Source organism: Leucoraja erinacea, chromosome 13 (genome assembly GCF_028641065.1).
Source record: "Leucoraja erinacea ecotype New England chromosome 13, Leri_hhj_1, whole genome shotgun sequence".
Lineage (NCBI taxonomy): Eukaryota > Metazoa > Chordata > Chondrichthyes > Rajiformes > Rajidae > Leucoraja > Leucoraja erinaceus.
Genome location: NC_073389.1, coordinates 32,047,708 through 32,064,735, shown reverse-complemented (window position 1 = coordinate 32,064,735; position 17,028 = coordinate 32,047,708). Strand labels below are relative to the sequence as shown.

Below are 17,028 nucleotides of genomic sequence, written 5' to 3'. Positions count from 1 at the left end.
ATAAGAGAAAATGTTCCCCAAAATGGGCTTTTGAGAAAGAGACGGCACAGTGGCGCAGCGGTAGAGTTGCTGCCGTGCAGCGCCAAAGGCCTGGGTTTGATCCTGACTATGGGTGCTGCCTGTGTACGCACTCCCTCTGACCTGCGTTGGTTTTCTCTGGGATCTCTGGTTTCCACACACACTCCAAAAACCTACAGGTTTGTAGGCTAATTGGCTTGATAAAATTGTAAATTGTCCCTAGTGTGTAGGATAGTGTTAGTGTCGAGGATCGCTGGTTGACGTGGACTTGGTGGGCGGAAGGGCTTGTTTCCACACTGTATCTCTAAACTAAACTAAACTAAACTAAACTAAATTAAACTAAACTAAACTAAATTAAACTAAACTAAACTAAACTAAATTAAACTACCAGAATCTGTCGATTTGTGCCATTACATGATACGTGTAAGTCTATGTCTTGATGGCCTGTGTGTATATGTGCGTATGTGGGTATGGGGCCTCTGGAGTTTTAGTGAGGGTTTGTGTGTGTGTAGGTTGGTGTGTGTGTGTGTGTGTGTGTGCACGGGTGTCTATGTGAATGTGTTTGCGTGTGCTGTTGTGCTTGTGTATGTTTGTGCTCATGTGTTTACCGGTTTGGGAGAACGTGTGGGTGGAAATATTGTTTTGCAGTACAAGGATAACAAGTTCTTTTACATTTTACTTGGAAGCAGATGTTCTGATATTGCTGGCAGCTGCTCAGTGGGTTGGCTTTATTGTGACTGTAAGTTTCTCCCAGCCTTGCTGTGTGGGTAAGTAACCGTTGTCCTGGCCAGATACAACCAGTTCCCTGGATGGGATCTGCACACCACTGACACGTGGCAGTCTGCAGCCTTGTGCTCCAGAGGAAGGTCATAGACAATCATAGAGCCATAGTGTCATATAATGTGGAAACAGATCCTTCATTCCAATGTGCCCAGACTGACCAACATGTCCCATCTACACTAGTCCCACTTGCCTGGGTTTGGCCCATGTATCTTTAAACCTGTCCTATCTATGTACGTGTCTATTTGTTTCTTAAACATTGCGATCATCGCTGCATCAATTACTTCCTCTGGCAGCTCTTTCCATACACCCACCACCCACAATATACCCAAACACCCACCACTCTTTGCTTGAAGGGTAACCCCTCAGTTACCCCTCAGATTCCTGTAAAAGTTACTCCTCAGATTCCTATAAAGTTACCCCTAAGTTACCCCTCAGATTCCTATAAAATCTTTCCCCCTTCACCTTAAACCTATGCCCTCTGGTTCACGATTCCCCTACTCAGGCCAAGAGACTGTGTCCAGCTGATCTATTCCTCTCATGTTTTTATACAACTCTAGCTCAGACCCTCGAGTCATGGCAACATCTCTGTAAATCATTTCTCCACCCTTTCCAACTTAGCAAAACCCCAACTTAACAAGGTCCCATGTAAAGCTGCCACTCTATGGCCTTTCTCTGTCCGTGGGAGCTTCTGAGGGATTCAATCACTTGGAGTGCGGGATTGGATTACTCCCATTCTCAGACTCACTCAGCTCTTTGGGGAAGACACATCACCACGGACGACACTCCTCTTGCTCCTGCACTCACATTCTCCATATACTTAACCATGAAAATCTGCTGCTATCAGAATTGTCATTTACAATTGACCCAGTACCTGGAGGACAGGTTGAACAGACTAGGGATGATTCTGCTGTACTGTGGAAGAATGAGAGGGGCCTTCATTGGAACATGTGAGATCCTGAGAGGGTTTTGACAGGGCAAATGTTTCCTCTTGTGGGAGAATTTAGACCTAGGGCTCACGCATTTAAGACAGAGATGAAGTGTAGGGTCATGGTGAGGTTTAAGGTAATGGTGAGAGGGCAAAGATCTAAAAAGGAACTGATGGACAGCTTTTTTGCACAGAGAGTGGTGGGTATATGGAGCAAGCTATCAGAGAAAGTAGTAGAGCTGGGAACTATTTAAGAGATTAAGACTATATAAGGAGATCAAAACTGTACACAATACTCCAGATGTGGTCTCACCAGAGCCCTATACAGCTGAAGAATACATGTACATGCATAGGAAAGCCATAATTTGAGGAAGGGCATCCTTGTGATTGAGGCAGTGCAGCGTAGGTTCACGAGATTGATCCCTGGAATGGTGGGACTGTCATATGCGGAAAGATTGAAAAGACTAGGCTTGTATTCACTGGAGTTTAGAAGGATGAGGGGGAATCTTATAGAAACATATAAAATTATAAAAGGACTGGACAAGCTAGATGCAGGAAAAATGTTCCCAATGTTCGAGTCCAGAACCAGGGGCCACAGTCTTACAATAAATGGGAGGACATTTAACTGAGGTGAGATAAAACTTTTTCACCCAGAGAGTTGTGAATTTGTGGAAATCCTTGCCACAGAGGGCAGTGGAGGCCAAATCACTGGATGGATTTAAGAGAGAGTTAGATAGAGCTCTGGGCGCTAGTGGAGTCAAGGGATATGGGGAGAAGGCAGGCATGGGTTATTGATTGGGGACGATCAGCCATGATCACAATGAATGGCCTCCTCCTACACCTATTTTCTATGTTTCTATGTTTCTATGTATCCTATCAATGTATCTGGATACATGTGGGATATGGGCCAAATGGGACAAACTTAGATTGGCATCTTGGACAGCATGGGCCGAATGGCCTGTTTACAGGCTGTATTTTTCTACCGACGTTAATTTTTTTTTTTCGGAGTTTTGCCTCAGAGGGCAGTGGAAGCGCAGTCTGAATGCAGAGGTAGATAGATAAATAAGGGAGATGTGAAAGGTTAGTAGAGGTAGACAGGAACATGGAGTTAAGGTAATTGTCAGCCCAGCCACATCTTACTCAATTATACTGGTGACCTTCGGCGAGGCCAGCAGCATAATCAAGGATGAGTCTCACCCTGGTCGCTCCCTCTTCTCCCCTCTCCTGTCAGGAAAATGGAATAGAAATGTGAAATCGCACCGTTTCTTACCAGCTGTTATCAGGCAACTGAACCTATTCTATCTACAACTTGAGGGCGGTCCTGAGCTACTATCTACCTCAATAAAGACCCTCAGGCCATCTTTAATTGGTCTTTACTGGACTTTATCTTGCACGTCATTCCTTTTATCATGTATCTGTACACTGTGGATGGCTCGATTGTAATCATGTACAGTATTGCCGCAGTAGTTCCATAGACTGGGTGGTCATTTCGCTGAACAGTCTCCCAGTCTTCTCTCAGTCCACATGGACCGATCAGATCTCCTGGTTGCTTTTAAAACACTTTAAATCCCCTTCCCATTCCCACACTGACCTATGCCGCCTCCATTGTCAGAGTGAGGCCAAACGCAATTTGGAGGAACAGCACCTCATATTTCGCGTACTCAACCCAGGGGTACGATTATTGAATTTCCTAACTTCAAGTAACCCGTGCGTTCCCTCTCTCTCCATCCATTCCCAACCCAACTCATACCAGCTTTTCGTTCTCACCTAGCAAACGGCTAACAATGGCCTGCTTCCCTTATCATTGTTACTTTTTTGCACATCTTTCATTCATTTGTTCTTTATCTTTCTACATCATTGTCTATATCTCTCATTTCCCTTTTCCCGTGACTTTCAGTCTGAAGAAGGGTCTTGACCTGAAACGTCACCCATTCCTTCTCTCCAGAGATGGTGCCTGACCCGCTGAGTTACTCCAGCATTTTGTGTCTTTTTTGTGGGCTTGTTCTGCACCTCATAAGCAGGCAGCACTGCAGTTAGTTTGTTGTCCCTCTGACACATGGAGATCTCTGAGCATTGAGTCCACTGACCAAGAATACGTTCATAATATTTGTCTGAGTGCTGTGTGGATGTCTGACTTTGCAGTGCTCCAGTTTCCTAGACCTCCCTTATCTTCCAGAGTTCACACAACACTGACAGGGCATCTGATTAATGTCACAGACTGCTTCCTTCAGCAGTTTCAAATCATCACATCCTGACAAATGAAATCCCTCCATCACTGTCAACCTACAGTCATCCAATTAATACAATTCCTTTGAAAGATACTTGATAAGAGCTACCGAAGGGAGAACATGTACAGGACAATATATTAGAAAATGGAAGGAGAACGGCCAAGACAATGATCACAGTCAATGACGTATCCAGCAGACTCCATTCACAAGAGCACTTGCTATTGCCTGATTACAATCTCTTGTCGGGGAAGATTAAAAAGTACAGGCATTTTCCATTCAGACAAACCATTGATGTCTAACCGTGTGATAATCAGATGTGATTACATCCAGTTCAGTCTGTTGGCCTTATGATGATTTTTGTTTGGGTGACTGGATTTGCTGATAAGAAAGGTTTTATTTGCTTTCAGATATACAGTATACAGTAACTGGAAAAAACAAGCTGAGTATGGTGCTACCGGAGGTGAGCCATCAAACAATGAGACAGATTTTACTTCACCTACCCAAACTCCGACATTCAAATCTGAGAAGGTTGTCAGGCTACAAGGGAGTTGCCGGTTTGCAGCTCTTTGCAAGATTGCAAGATACAGCATGGAAACAGGCCCTTCGGCCCACCGAGCCCACACCAACCAATGGTCACCTGTACACAAAGAGGAGCAAATAGGTCCTTCTGCAGTTGTACAGAGCCCTAGTGGTTAATTGACTTGGTGTATGTGTAAATTGTCCCTAGTGTGTGTGGGGCAGTGTTAATGTGCGGGGATCGCTGGTTGGTGCGGACTCGGTGGGCCGAAAGGCCTGTTTCCTTGCTGTATCTCTAAACTAAACTAACCCGATGGGAGAAGAGGGAATGACTGGGGTTAGACACGTCCTTGATTATGCTGGTGGTCTTGTGAGGCAGCGTGAGGTGTAGATGGCGTCAATGAAAGGGAGATTGTTTCCGTGATGCCGTCATGCTACAGGACAGAAACGGACCCTTTAGGCCATTATTGTCTCCATCGGCCATGATCGGCCATGATGCCAGTCTGACTTATCCCATTGGTCTGTACATGGTCTGTCTCCACAATTTCCTGCCTATTCATGTGCCTATTAAACCTCTGCAGACCTTCGTAAACCTGTAACTGGTTGACTCCCACCCCCCCTCCCCTCCCCCATAGTAAGGAGCTCCAGATGACCAGGTGTCACTTTTAAGATCATAAGTAATAGGAGCAGAATTAGGCCATTTGGCCCATCAAGTCTACTCCGCCTACCTCTCCCTCCTAACCCCATTCTCCTGCCTTCTCCCCATAACACCTGACACCCGTACAAATCTTATTAAATGCAAGAAGAGCATGTTTCTCTCTCTCTCCCCCCCACACCCCCAAGTGATCCACTCTGGACTGTGCCCACCCAGGCAGGAATGGCTTTGACCTATTTGCGGGGTGAGGGGTGGAGGGGCCAGAGGGCAGGATTTGAACGCCAAGTGGCTACTACCTCTCAGTGGTGTCGGGGAGAAATTCATCTCAAGTCGCCAGGAGTGGATGCATGCGAGAGTTTTGTTCAGCGATCTACTTTCCCCAGCGTACATCTGCTTCCGTGAACTTCAAAGGATCCGAGGGCCAGGAGTTCAGTGCCAGCCGCCGCAAGATGAATCTGTGTCATTTTGCTGAGTTTGTACTCTGTCGGTCATGGAGTTAGGGGCCACGGTTATCTGCACTGCTGCTGGAAGTGGCTTTATTGTGCAGGGAGCACCTCCACACCACAACTGTGAAGTCCCCACAGCTTAATGGGGAGCAGGGGGATTGCTGGCGTGGAACCCCTTACCATCCTGGTGAAGGAATCAAAGCCGGAGTTTTGGAGCAGTCGCCTGGAGGCTCCCAGCTGAACGCCACTGGTTTTACTGCATCCCTCACTGCCTGCTGGTGCCAAGCTGTTCAACCAAAGGCTCCTCTCTGACCAGCAAGCAGCTCAGTGGGTTAATCACAGCTTACTTTAAAGGGACATTCTCTGTTCAACTCAACATTCAAAGGAATGCTACCCATTTAAAGGGATACTGACCATATCAAGTAACGTCACCATTTGAAGGAATGCTGAACATTTAAAGGGAAACCCATACTTTAAAGGGATTCTCTTTGTTTAAAGATACATGCTGCAATTAACCATATACCATTTTAAGGAATGTTCATCATTTAAGAAATGCTTGACATGTACAGGGATCCTCATCATTTAAAGGTATTCCCACCATTTAAAGGGATTCTTGCCATTTAAAGGGATTCTCATCATTTAAAAAATACTCGTCATTTAAAGGGATTCTCACCATTTATCAAATGCTCAACATTGAAGGGGATACGCCATTTAAAAGGATAGACTAATTAAGAAAATTATCAAACTAAAGGATGCACAATTTATTTCAATTCATTGGTACTTTATTGCCACATGTACCCACTGTGGTGGTGGGCCTGATCTCAGACAACGATGAGAAGGCCTACCGGGAGGAGGTGGCTGATCTAGCACTCTGGTGCCAGGATAACAGCCTCCTCTTGAACATCAAAAAAACGAAGGAGCTGATCATGGACTTTAGGAGGTCACATCATCCGAGGACGTACACTCCATTGAGGATAAATGGGGATCCTGTGGATAGGGTGAAATGTTTTAAATATCTGGGAGTCCACATCTCCGAGGATATGACATGGACATCACACGTTTCAACACTCGTGAGTAAGGCAAGGCAGCGCCTTTACCACCTCAGGCAATTGAGGAAATTCAGAGTGTCTCCGAGGATTCTCCAGTGCTTCTACGCAGCGGTGGTGGAAAGCATCTTGTCCGGAAATATTACCATCTGGTTTGGGAATTGCTCTGCTAAGGACAAGAAGGCTCTGCAGAGAGTAGTGCGTTCGGCCAAACGCACTATGGGAACTTCACTCGCCCCCCTGCAGGAACTATACAACAGGAGGTGCAACTCCAGAGCAAATAAAATCATGGGAGACCCCTTCCACCCCTGCAACGGACTGTTCCAGCTGCTACGGTCAGGCAAACGCCTCCGTTGCCATGCTGTGAGAACGGAGAGGCTGAGAAGGAGTTTCTTCCCAGAGGCCATTCGGACTGTAAATGCCTATCTCACCAGGGACTAACTCTACTGAACGTTTTTCCTTCCATTATTTATTATGTAAAAGAATATGTGTGTTATGATTGTGTTTATAATTTGTTTGGTTTTGGTTGTTTGTCTTTTGCACAAAAGTCCGTGAGCATTGCCACTTGCATTTCACTGCACATCTCGTATGTGTATGTGAAAAATAAACTTGACTTGACTTGACTTAACTGTACCTAGTTTAAAGAGATACTTACCATTGACAAGGACACTGAACCACTCCTTTCATGATGAAAACAACCTCTGAAAGATTTGAGGAGACATTCTGGTGGGTAAACTTCATGGGTCACCCACGACACCTTCGAGGAGGTGTGTGCCTACGGGAGCTATGCCACCCATCTCCATGAGATCTCAGTGGGAGGGAGTGTGGGCTACGGGTGTGTTGCTGGAGGGGATATGGAGGAGATCCTGGCCTTAGCCGGAGCAAGGAGGGGGGGGGGGCAAAGAAAGACCAATTGGCTATTTATTTTGGTCTGATTCTACCTAATACCTGCCAGGGCATTGGGCAGCTTAAAATAAAAACGGGACATTGTGGGAAGAGTCTTTCAGCTGCTGATTTTCCTGCAAGCGGTTGAATGTCCAGAGGGGGATTTTCACACCCATCTCCAACCTCTTCCAGTGATGGTGTTGGCCAAATGGGATCTGCCGCTGAGAAGCACATGTGACCATTAGCAACTGCGCAGGCAGGTTGGGTGGTGGAATACTAATCACTTAGCCGTGGGTACACATTTCCTTTAATTTCGGCCTGGTATAGCCTGGTCCTGATAAACACTTGTAATCTGCTATCTGATTGATCTGGAATCGGATGGTTCGGTACCTGGCTCGTTGGCCGCTGATTGCTGCACTCCCACTAACACTCCAGCACCCTGCTTCCTCACTCACTTTACATTCCCATTCTTCCAGTAAACTCATCGGGACCTGGTTTCTCCCGTTTCCTTCAAGCTCTGTTTCCTGAGCTCCCTTTAAACCCACAGAAGACGTATTTCTGCACTCTCTGTAAATTTACTGGACTGCTGGTAATGTTTTCATGGTATGGTATAACACACCTTAACAATACTAACACTTAATATTGCTAATAACAACAATATTAATATTTAATAATAACACCCTAACGAACTGATTTGGATGTGTTTGGGATATTAATAAGAATTACACCCAATAGTCAAGACAATCTGCTGGACCAGTCTCACCAGTCCCGAGCATGCCGGATTAATGGAGTTTATTAGGATCAGCACAAACTTCTTGTGGATAAGAATGCAAAGACCAAGTTTCAATCTTGACCTCAGGTGCTGTTTGTGTGGAGTTTGCACGCTCTCCCTACACGGGTTTCTTTCAGATGCTCAGGTTTCCTCCCACATCTCAAAGCCATGTGGATTTGGAAATGAATTGTCCAGTGTCAATAGCCCCTAGTGTGTATGGAGTGGATGCAATAGTGGGCTAACATAGAACTAGTGTGAACGGGCAATGAATGGACAGTGTGGACTCGGTGGGCCAAAGGGCCTGTTTCCATGCTGTATCTTTCAATTAATCAATCAGTCAATCGCACTCTCCTTTATACTGTAAATAACCACAATTAAGATTCAGATTCAGATTCAGATTCAGATTGAACTTTAATTGTCATTGTCAGTGTACAGTACAGAGACAACGAAATGCAGTTAGCATCTCCATAGAAGAACGACATAGAATATGAACAATAAATAAATCTATTTTTGTGCATAGTCATAGTGTTTTTCCTGGTGGGAGGAGTGTCCGGGGGGGGCGGGGGGTGATTGGTAGTCACCAAGGTACATTGTTGAGTAGTGTGACAGCCGCAGGGGAAGAAGCTGTTCCTGGATCTGCTGGGCCGGCAACGGAGAGACCTGTAGCGCCTCCCGGATGGTAGGAGGGTAAACAGTCCATGGTTGGGGTGAGAGCAGTCCTTGGCGATGCTGAGCGCCCTCCGCAGACAGCGCTTCCTTTGGACAGACTCAATGGAGGGGAGTGAGGAACCGGTGATGCGTTGGGTGGTTTTCACCACCCTCTGCAGTGCTTTCCGGTCGGAGACAGAGCAGTTGCCATACCATACTGTGATACAGTTGGTGTAATTAAGTGTAATTATATGCTATAATGTTCCAAAAGCATTTGGTAAACACATTAAATATCTAAATGTCTACAACTAAAGGGCCTGTCCCACTGTACAAGGTAATTCAAGAGCTCTCCCGAGTTTAAAAAAAAATCAAACTCGTGGTAAGCACGTAGAATATACGTAGCGGGTACGTCGGAGCTCGGGACGTCTCTTAGCGGCTCGTAACGCTAATGGCACGTACTCGGAAAACGCAGTAAGCTCATGAAGACTCGTGAAGATTTTTCAACATGTTGAAACATGTCCACGAGAGCCTTGAGTACCTACGAGCGGCTATTACCTTAATTCCCCGAGTTCGAATCAGGGGAAACTCGGGAGAACTCTTGAATTAACTAATACAGTGAGACAGGCCCTTAAGTGATATTAGCGAACAGATTAATTTCACTGAATTGTACAAGTCATGTTGGTTGTGTAATCACAAGGTGTCGCTGGGTAAACAAAGCTGTGCACCCTCGCGTGTCTGGGAAACCGATCACCTGTGCACAAGAGGACACAAGTGGTCTGGGAATAACCGATCACCATAGGCATCTCTGAGAGAACACAAAATAGGCGGGATGTGCAAGACTCAACTGCAGATGTGAAGCATGGTTTCTGATGGACAAAATGGATAGGTGTAACTCATGTGCAGGCAGCAGAAGGAATTGCAGATGTCAAGATTATTTGTCACATACACATACGAGATGTGCAGTGAAATGAAAGGGGCAATGCTCGCGGACTTTTGTGCAAAAGACAAACAACAAAACAACCAAACAAATTATAAACACAATCATATATGAATTGGTGACGTTTCGGGTCGAGACCCTTCTTCAGACCATATTTATACAGATTGCTTCTATAATGTGCATGTACATTTGCTTGAGAATATTTGAGATGGAGCCTGGAGCTGAATTTGCCAGTAGAAAGATCTGCAGATAGCAAATGAACAGATAATAAGGACTGAGCGTACTAAGGTCCTGTGTTTGGAAGAATTACCCATAGTTTGTTAAAGAGTCCTAGTCTATTCATCATGTCTTTGAGAACTGGGCATATTTACTTGTTAATGCTGTGCCAGAGATTTCAAGTGCCAAAGCCTTTCCAAGTAGCCTTGTATAATTTCAATTTGAAAGGCTCCATTCCTGGTCCTCCTGCCTGAGCCTGCACATTGTAAACCTGCTGCTGAAAGCACAATAGCTGCTCTTTGGGCAGTAGTGTGGGAGCGCAGGCAATTTGAAACTTGACTTCAGTGGAACTGCAAAGGTAAGAGAAGCACAGGGAATAGTATCTGGGAGAGGTGTTCCCTTGAATAGGGACTGGCAGAAAGCTGAGTTGTTTTTGTCAAGAAGCTGGCAGGATGGCAACAGCTGAGATGCAAGCAGATACACTGACCAATTACCAGATGAGCTGCAGAATCCGACACTTGAATGAAAATGACCCCATTGTTACGTGCTTGAAGGGCAACTTTCATACAATGAATAGAGGGATTCATAGGCTCAAAAAAATCCTCTCAGCAGGAGAATCAGGCCGTAACCACAGATAGCTATTAATTTGTAGTAGATGTCCTCATTCCGTCCATGGAATGAAGCCAGATTCTCTGTGTTACACTGGGCTTAAAGCTGGAGAGAGGACGGATCACCAGCTCATGCTGCCATCCTTTCCCCAGGGGTACAGAGGCCATAGCACACACATGAGACCCATGCCTCACTAAGGGCAACTGTTGATCTGCAATAAAATGTATTTGTATATCATTGCCTGCTGTAGTGATGTTAGGCAACTTTTACCTTCTCGTGAACTGGGAGGGTCATTTCATCAGAGAGGAAAGTTTGCAGAGCATTACACTGAAGAACCTCAGTTGTGGTTCAAATGTGTGGGAATATAAAGCAGGAAGAGAAAGCTGTTGTATTGCTGTAAAGCCCCAGCTAATAGTCAGCTGGTTAGTATGGTATTGCTTGTTTTGGCTGTGTGGAAGTCTTGTCTAATGTTCACTCAGTGACTATACATGACAGTATTGGTGCTGTGTCCCTGATCTTCACTAGGGTGGCACAGTGGCACGGATAGTAGAATTGCTGCCTCAAAGTGTCCCACAAGGCTGGGTTTGAACCTCGTGCTGTCTGTGTGAAGTCTCACAGCGATCACATGGGTTTTCTCCGAAGGCTCTGGTTTTCTCCCATATCCCAAAGTGAAGTCAGGACCCTTCTTCAAACTGAGGAAGAGCCCTGCACTGTAACATGGTCTGGTCATTTCCCTCCACAGATGCTACTTGGCCTGCTGAGTTTCTCCAGCAGTTTGTTTTTTTGCTCAAGATTCCAGCATCTTCTGTCTCCCTGATTATTCACCTCAGTTATAGCAGGGAGAAGTCACCCATCCACCTTTTCAGGACATCTACTGATGGGCACCCACACACCAGTTTCACCGGCATGCCTGCGTCCACATCATGTGCATATGGTATTAAAAATACCGAAAACAAGCCTGCGATAATTGTATCCAATGGTGGATTGCAGCATGTAAAGCAGACAGCCTGGGCTTTGATCCGCAGGGAAGTCGAGATGGGAGCAGGGAGAGGACTGAAGCAGCTCCAGCTATCTTCTTGCCCCTGGTGGTCAAAGTCTCCCAGCTCCCTGAGGTCTATATCTGAGCAGGGGTAAGGCTGGGCCCTGAGTAGCGGAGCAGTGAAGCCACTCCCATCAGTACAGTTGAACAAAGCTCTCGGGGCTGGATGACAGGTGCAATGTGCAATGTGGCTTCCTGTGTGTGGGGATGGCACGCTGCGATCCTATCTCACTGGGGTCCCAGCGCCCGCAGAGTTGTCGACCCTACAGCACGGTGACTCGCCATGGGGCCTCCTCCTCCACATCCAGGGAATGGTGGGCCCCAGGAGCAAGCTGAGCTCCCAACCAGGGGGCATTGTGCTGGCGTAACATGGACACGGTTACTCACTCGGGAGGAAGCCAGGGTGAAAATCAAACTGCACCTCTGCTGACTTACAGAGCCCATAAATAAACAGAAGCAAAACCTCTTAGCTCCACGAACCACCTTCTACATAAATTGTTTATTTCACAGGGTTGTTTTTCAAGAAGAACATTTCTGAAGTTAATCATTCTCTGCTGCTGATTGCAAAACTTGTTTTGGCAATCCCTAATTGCCGTGAATAAAGTGCGCCAGGCTTGATAACGCAGCAGGGATTTATCTGGTTGAAAGTGACCTGTAAACTTGCTGCTGCCTCCCACGGCATGTCTGTGGTGAAGTCTGGGCTTGAGAAGCTGCAGGAACAAATGTCAGTGAGCACTGCTGCTCTACATCGGCCCCCCCACCCCCCTACTGGGTGACAGAGGGAACGGGAAGCAGCTGACTTTCACAATGGGTTGTTGATCAACTTTAGATGCACAGGTTGCCCAGAGGCGATTACAGGCAGCCTGAACTATGCCAAGGGACAGAATGTTCTTCAAAACACCAGCAGGAAAAATAGATTGGCGCCTGCTACTTTATTTGGATGTTTTGGGCTCTTCATTAAGGCTTGTCACTGCCTTCTTCAGCCAAATACTACCAGATGAATAATACGATAAATACTAAAGCACTCTAAGAATGTTAGTAAAGGCTCGCAGGCTGACGGGCTGAGTTTCAATGCATTGGCCAGTTATACAGTTGCCAGAATTACACCATAGTCAGGTTCAGACAAGCCGAGTTTATTACCATGTGCACAAGTACTGTGAGGTACAGGTACATGTAGCAGCATTGTAGGCACATAGACTACACACACAAAATATACCATTTCTGCAAGACAGTAAGAAGAAAAATGTTGCAAAAAAACAAGACCTTAGTGCAAACCACAATCCAACAACATGTTTTCAAATTGTGGTTTGCACTAATGTCTTGTTTTTTGCAGCCTTTGTTTCACTGTAGTGCAAGAGGTCATAAGATCACAAGATCATAAGAGATAGGAGCAGAATTAGGCCATTCGACCCATCAAGTCTATTCCACCATCCGATCATGGCTGATCCATCTCTCACTCCTAACCCCATTCTCCTGACTTCTCCCTCTGCTGTAGTAACTCAGCTGGACAGGCAACATCTCTGGAGAGAAGGAATGGGTGACGTTTTGGGTTGAGACCCTTCTTCAGACTGAGTGTCGGGGGAAATGTGAAATATAGCTGGTGATGTAGAGAGATATAGAACAAATGAATGGAAGATATGCAAAAAAGTATCAATGATAAAAGAATCAAGCCATTGTTAGCTGTTTGCCGTAACTCACCTAGCCCCGTCGCACCAGCTTCTTGTTCTCACCTAGCTTTCTCTAACTGCAAGTAACCCCTGCATTCCCTCTCTCTCCATCCCGCCCCTACCCAAGTTGCATCAGGTTCTCGTTCTCACCTTGCAGTTCTGCAACATCCTGGTGAATCTTTTTAGGCACCCTTTCCAACATGATAACATCCTTCCTCTAGGTAGATGGCAAGAACTGCATACACTACTCCAAGTGTGGTCTCACCAATGACTTGTACAGCTGTGTAATGATGTCCCAACTTTTGTACTAAATACCCTTCCCAACGAAGGCAAACACGGCAAATGTCTTCTTCACTACACTGTCCACCTGAACTACTTCTTTCAAAGAACCCTGCACCTGTACTAGAGATCTCTGTTTCATAACACCCTCCAGGGCGCTACCATTTGTTGTGCAAGTCCTGCCCTGATTTGACATTCCAAAGTGCCACACCTTGTAAGAGTTAAATTCCATTTTCCATTCTTTTGATCTAGATCTAGACATTGTTGTAAATTGATCTAGATTCTGTTGTAAATATACATCTCCTTCCGCGATCATTTTTAGTTTAGAAATACAGCGCAGAAAATAGGCCCTTCGGCCCACCGAGTGTGTGCTGTCCAGCGATTCCCCGCACACTAACGCTATCAAGCACTCCAGGGACAATTTACAATGATACCAAGCCAATTAGCCTACAAACCTGTACGTCTTTAGAGTGTGGGAGGAAACCGGAGCACCCGGAGAAACGCCTTGAGGTCACACAGAGAGGGTACGAACTCCGTACTGACAAGCACCCATAGTCAGGATCGACCCCGGGTCTCTCGTAAGGCAGCAACTCTACCGTTGCGCCACCTAACGTTGGGAGGGCAGTACCCAGTTTGACATTATTCCCTGTTTTAATTCAACAGCCACTTCAACCAACAGGCACTATCCCGCAGACTGGAAATCAAACCCCAGCCAATACCCTCTCAGCACAGCCTGCACCAATGCCCACTCTACCACCGATTCTGGTGTCAACTGGCATCTGTATAGGTTGCAAAAGGGCCGGCTGCAACATTACTAACAATTAGCCTGAAGAAAGGTCTCGACTCGAAATTTCACCCATTCCTTCTCTCCAGAGATGCTGCCTGTCCCGCTGAGTTACTCCAGCATTTGGTGTCTACATTACCAACAATGTTCATTACATCATCATCCAAATCATTCATGTAGATCGCAAAAAAACAGAGGTCCCAACACTGACTCCTGCAGCTAGCACCGGTCCCAGGCCTTCACTTTCCTCCCACATCTTAATGATGGTACAGGTGAATTAATTGGGTGCACTAGGTGTGTGTAGATGAGGGATAGAATATGCGGATTGACGGGGATGCGGGTCAAAAGTGATAGGAATAGAATTAGGCCATTCAGCCCATCAAGTCTACTCCTGGCAGATCTATCATGGCAGATCTATCTCTTCCTCCTAACCCCATTCTCCTGCCTTCTCCCCATAACCTCTGACACCTGTACTAATCAAGAATCTATCTATCTCTGCCTTAAAAATATCCATTGACAGCCTCCACAGCCACAGATTCACTACCCTCTGACTAAAGAAAGTTCTCCTCATCTCCTTCCTAATAGAATGTCCTTTAATTCTGAGGCTATGACCTCTACTCCTAGACTCGCACACTACTGGAAACATCATCTCCACATCCACTCTCTCCAAGCCTTTCACTATTCTGTATTTCAATGAGGTCCCCCTTCATTCGTCTAAACTCCAGCGAGTGCAGGCCCAGTGCTGACAAACGCTCATCGTAGGTTAACCTACTCATTCCTAGGATCATTCTCGTAAACCTCCTCTGGACCCTCTCCAGAGCCAGCACATCCTTCCTGAGATATGGTGCCCAAAATTGCTCACAGAAAAACCAGGGATATGTGCAGGATTACTTTAAACGGATGGCTGGCACAGACTTGGTGGGCTCAATGGCCTTTTCCTGGGTTAGATGACTCTGGACGCCAGGCTGACAGGTCAGAGAAAGCCCGGTGTGGGAGAGGAGGTCGTGCCCCCTTCATAGAGGAGGTGTTGGACAGGCAGACGATCACGGTCTGATGACCCCCTTCGAACAAGTGCAGGCGAGCCATTTCCAACACGGATCCTTTCAGCCTGTACGATGCCTGCCACAGCTCCTACGCTGGAACATGGACAAGACGCTCTATTGCTGTGGGCTGTGCTGAGATGTTGTTAGCCTGGGGTTTGTTCTCATTGAATGGGACGGAGACGCTGCTGAATTAAACCAGGAAACGATGTTACCCTGGGTCGTTAGTTATGTCCTATAGAGCGGCGGCTGGTTCTGGCCCCCTGACCAGCAGGCAGCCCTGGTAGAGCGCAGATTAGCTTTGATCAAACTCAGGTCTTTAAATCTTACTCGGAATTGACACAGGGACACTGTAACAACAACCCACATGTGCAGGCAGGATTAAGTCAGCACCAAAGCCAGGATGAGGGATTAGTCCATCTGTTTAATGTGTCGCATAGAACAACGTTCTAATTAATAAGGGAAGAGTCTACTAATCCCGCAAGGACAGCGTCCCTGCTGGGATTAAAGCACCATCTAACTCTGCTTTTCCTGTTCCCAGATGCTCCCCAGAGACTGAGCTACAAATATAGGCAGCGGGAGAGAGGTGGGGAGGGGATTTGTTTCAGTGCACTTTCAGTGCAGTTATCGGAGTGGTTGCTGCGGCAACCGACTCCATCCTAGCAAGCCTTTAGGCCTCTCCAGTAACTCTCGTTGATTATCAGTTCAGTCGGCGAGTTTGGCTGCGAGTAATCCAGCTGTGAATCCAGAGGCAGCTTCAGGAGAAGCCAGAGGGGGTCCCCGGTCCACGGATTGAGTCAAAAGGACAGGGTGAGCTGGGCTTCTTGGTACTCGGAGGAAACGCGCGTGGGCAGATCTTAGAAGGGTTGACGTAAGTAGGAAACCATCTCCATGCACTCTTGCCAACTGCGTGCCTGATCTCCCCTTCGTGCTCCTTCAGCATGCTACCCGGGAGGAGACTGATGCCCTTGAGCAGCCTGAAGAGGCCACACAGCAGATCTCTTCCCTCGAAGAGTCTGGGGTTCACTGGGACCATGATGATGCCGGCCCTGGTCTGCCTGCGTCCGTGAGCCAGAGGCTTCTACCCATGTTTCTGATGAACCTTTCCAAATGTGTTGAGCCCGGTTCGTGCCCAGGGTCACCAGTGCATACCCATGGCCCATGCCAATGAAAGGCAGTTGTGCCCATCTACCAGTCTCCAGTTCCCTGCTTCCAGCAACTCTGAGCATCCCTCTTACAAACTGCCTGCCATTGTTTCACTTCAACAACCCATGGTCTAGTCAAAGAATCATAGAATTGTACAGCACAGAAATGGGCCCTTCGGCCCATCATGTCCATGCCCACCTTTTTGTTCACCAGATGACACATTATTATTCCACCCCCCACCCACTCCCATTATTCTGCTTTTGACCACTTGGACAATAAATACCCTTACGTCAGGCTGTTGTTCATCAACTACAGCTCTGCTGTCAATGCCATCACCCCTTCTAAACCTGGTACCCATCTCAAGGAACTGGAACTTCCTTATCAGCAGA

The 17,028-nt window shown here is 46.6% G+C and overlaps 1 long non-coding RNA gene across 1 annotated transcript in view; it reads right to left on the bottom strand.

Annotated features, from left to right (window-relative positions):
• Positions 1-14,481, bottom strand: part of LOC129702807 (uncharacterized) — a 32,623-nt gene extending 18,142 nt beyond the window's left edge. The window contains exon 1 of the long non-coding RNA XR_008724442.1: positions 13,541-14,481. This is a non-coding gene — a long non-coding RNA (uncharacterized LOC129702807). The remainder of the gene's footprint in view (positions 1-13,540) is intronic.
• Positions 14,482-17,028: the final 2,547 nt, after the last annotated feature.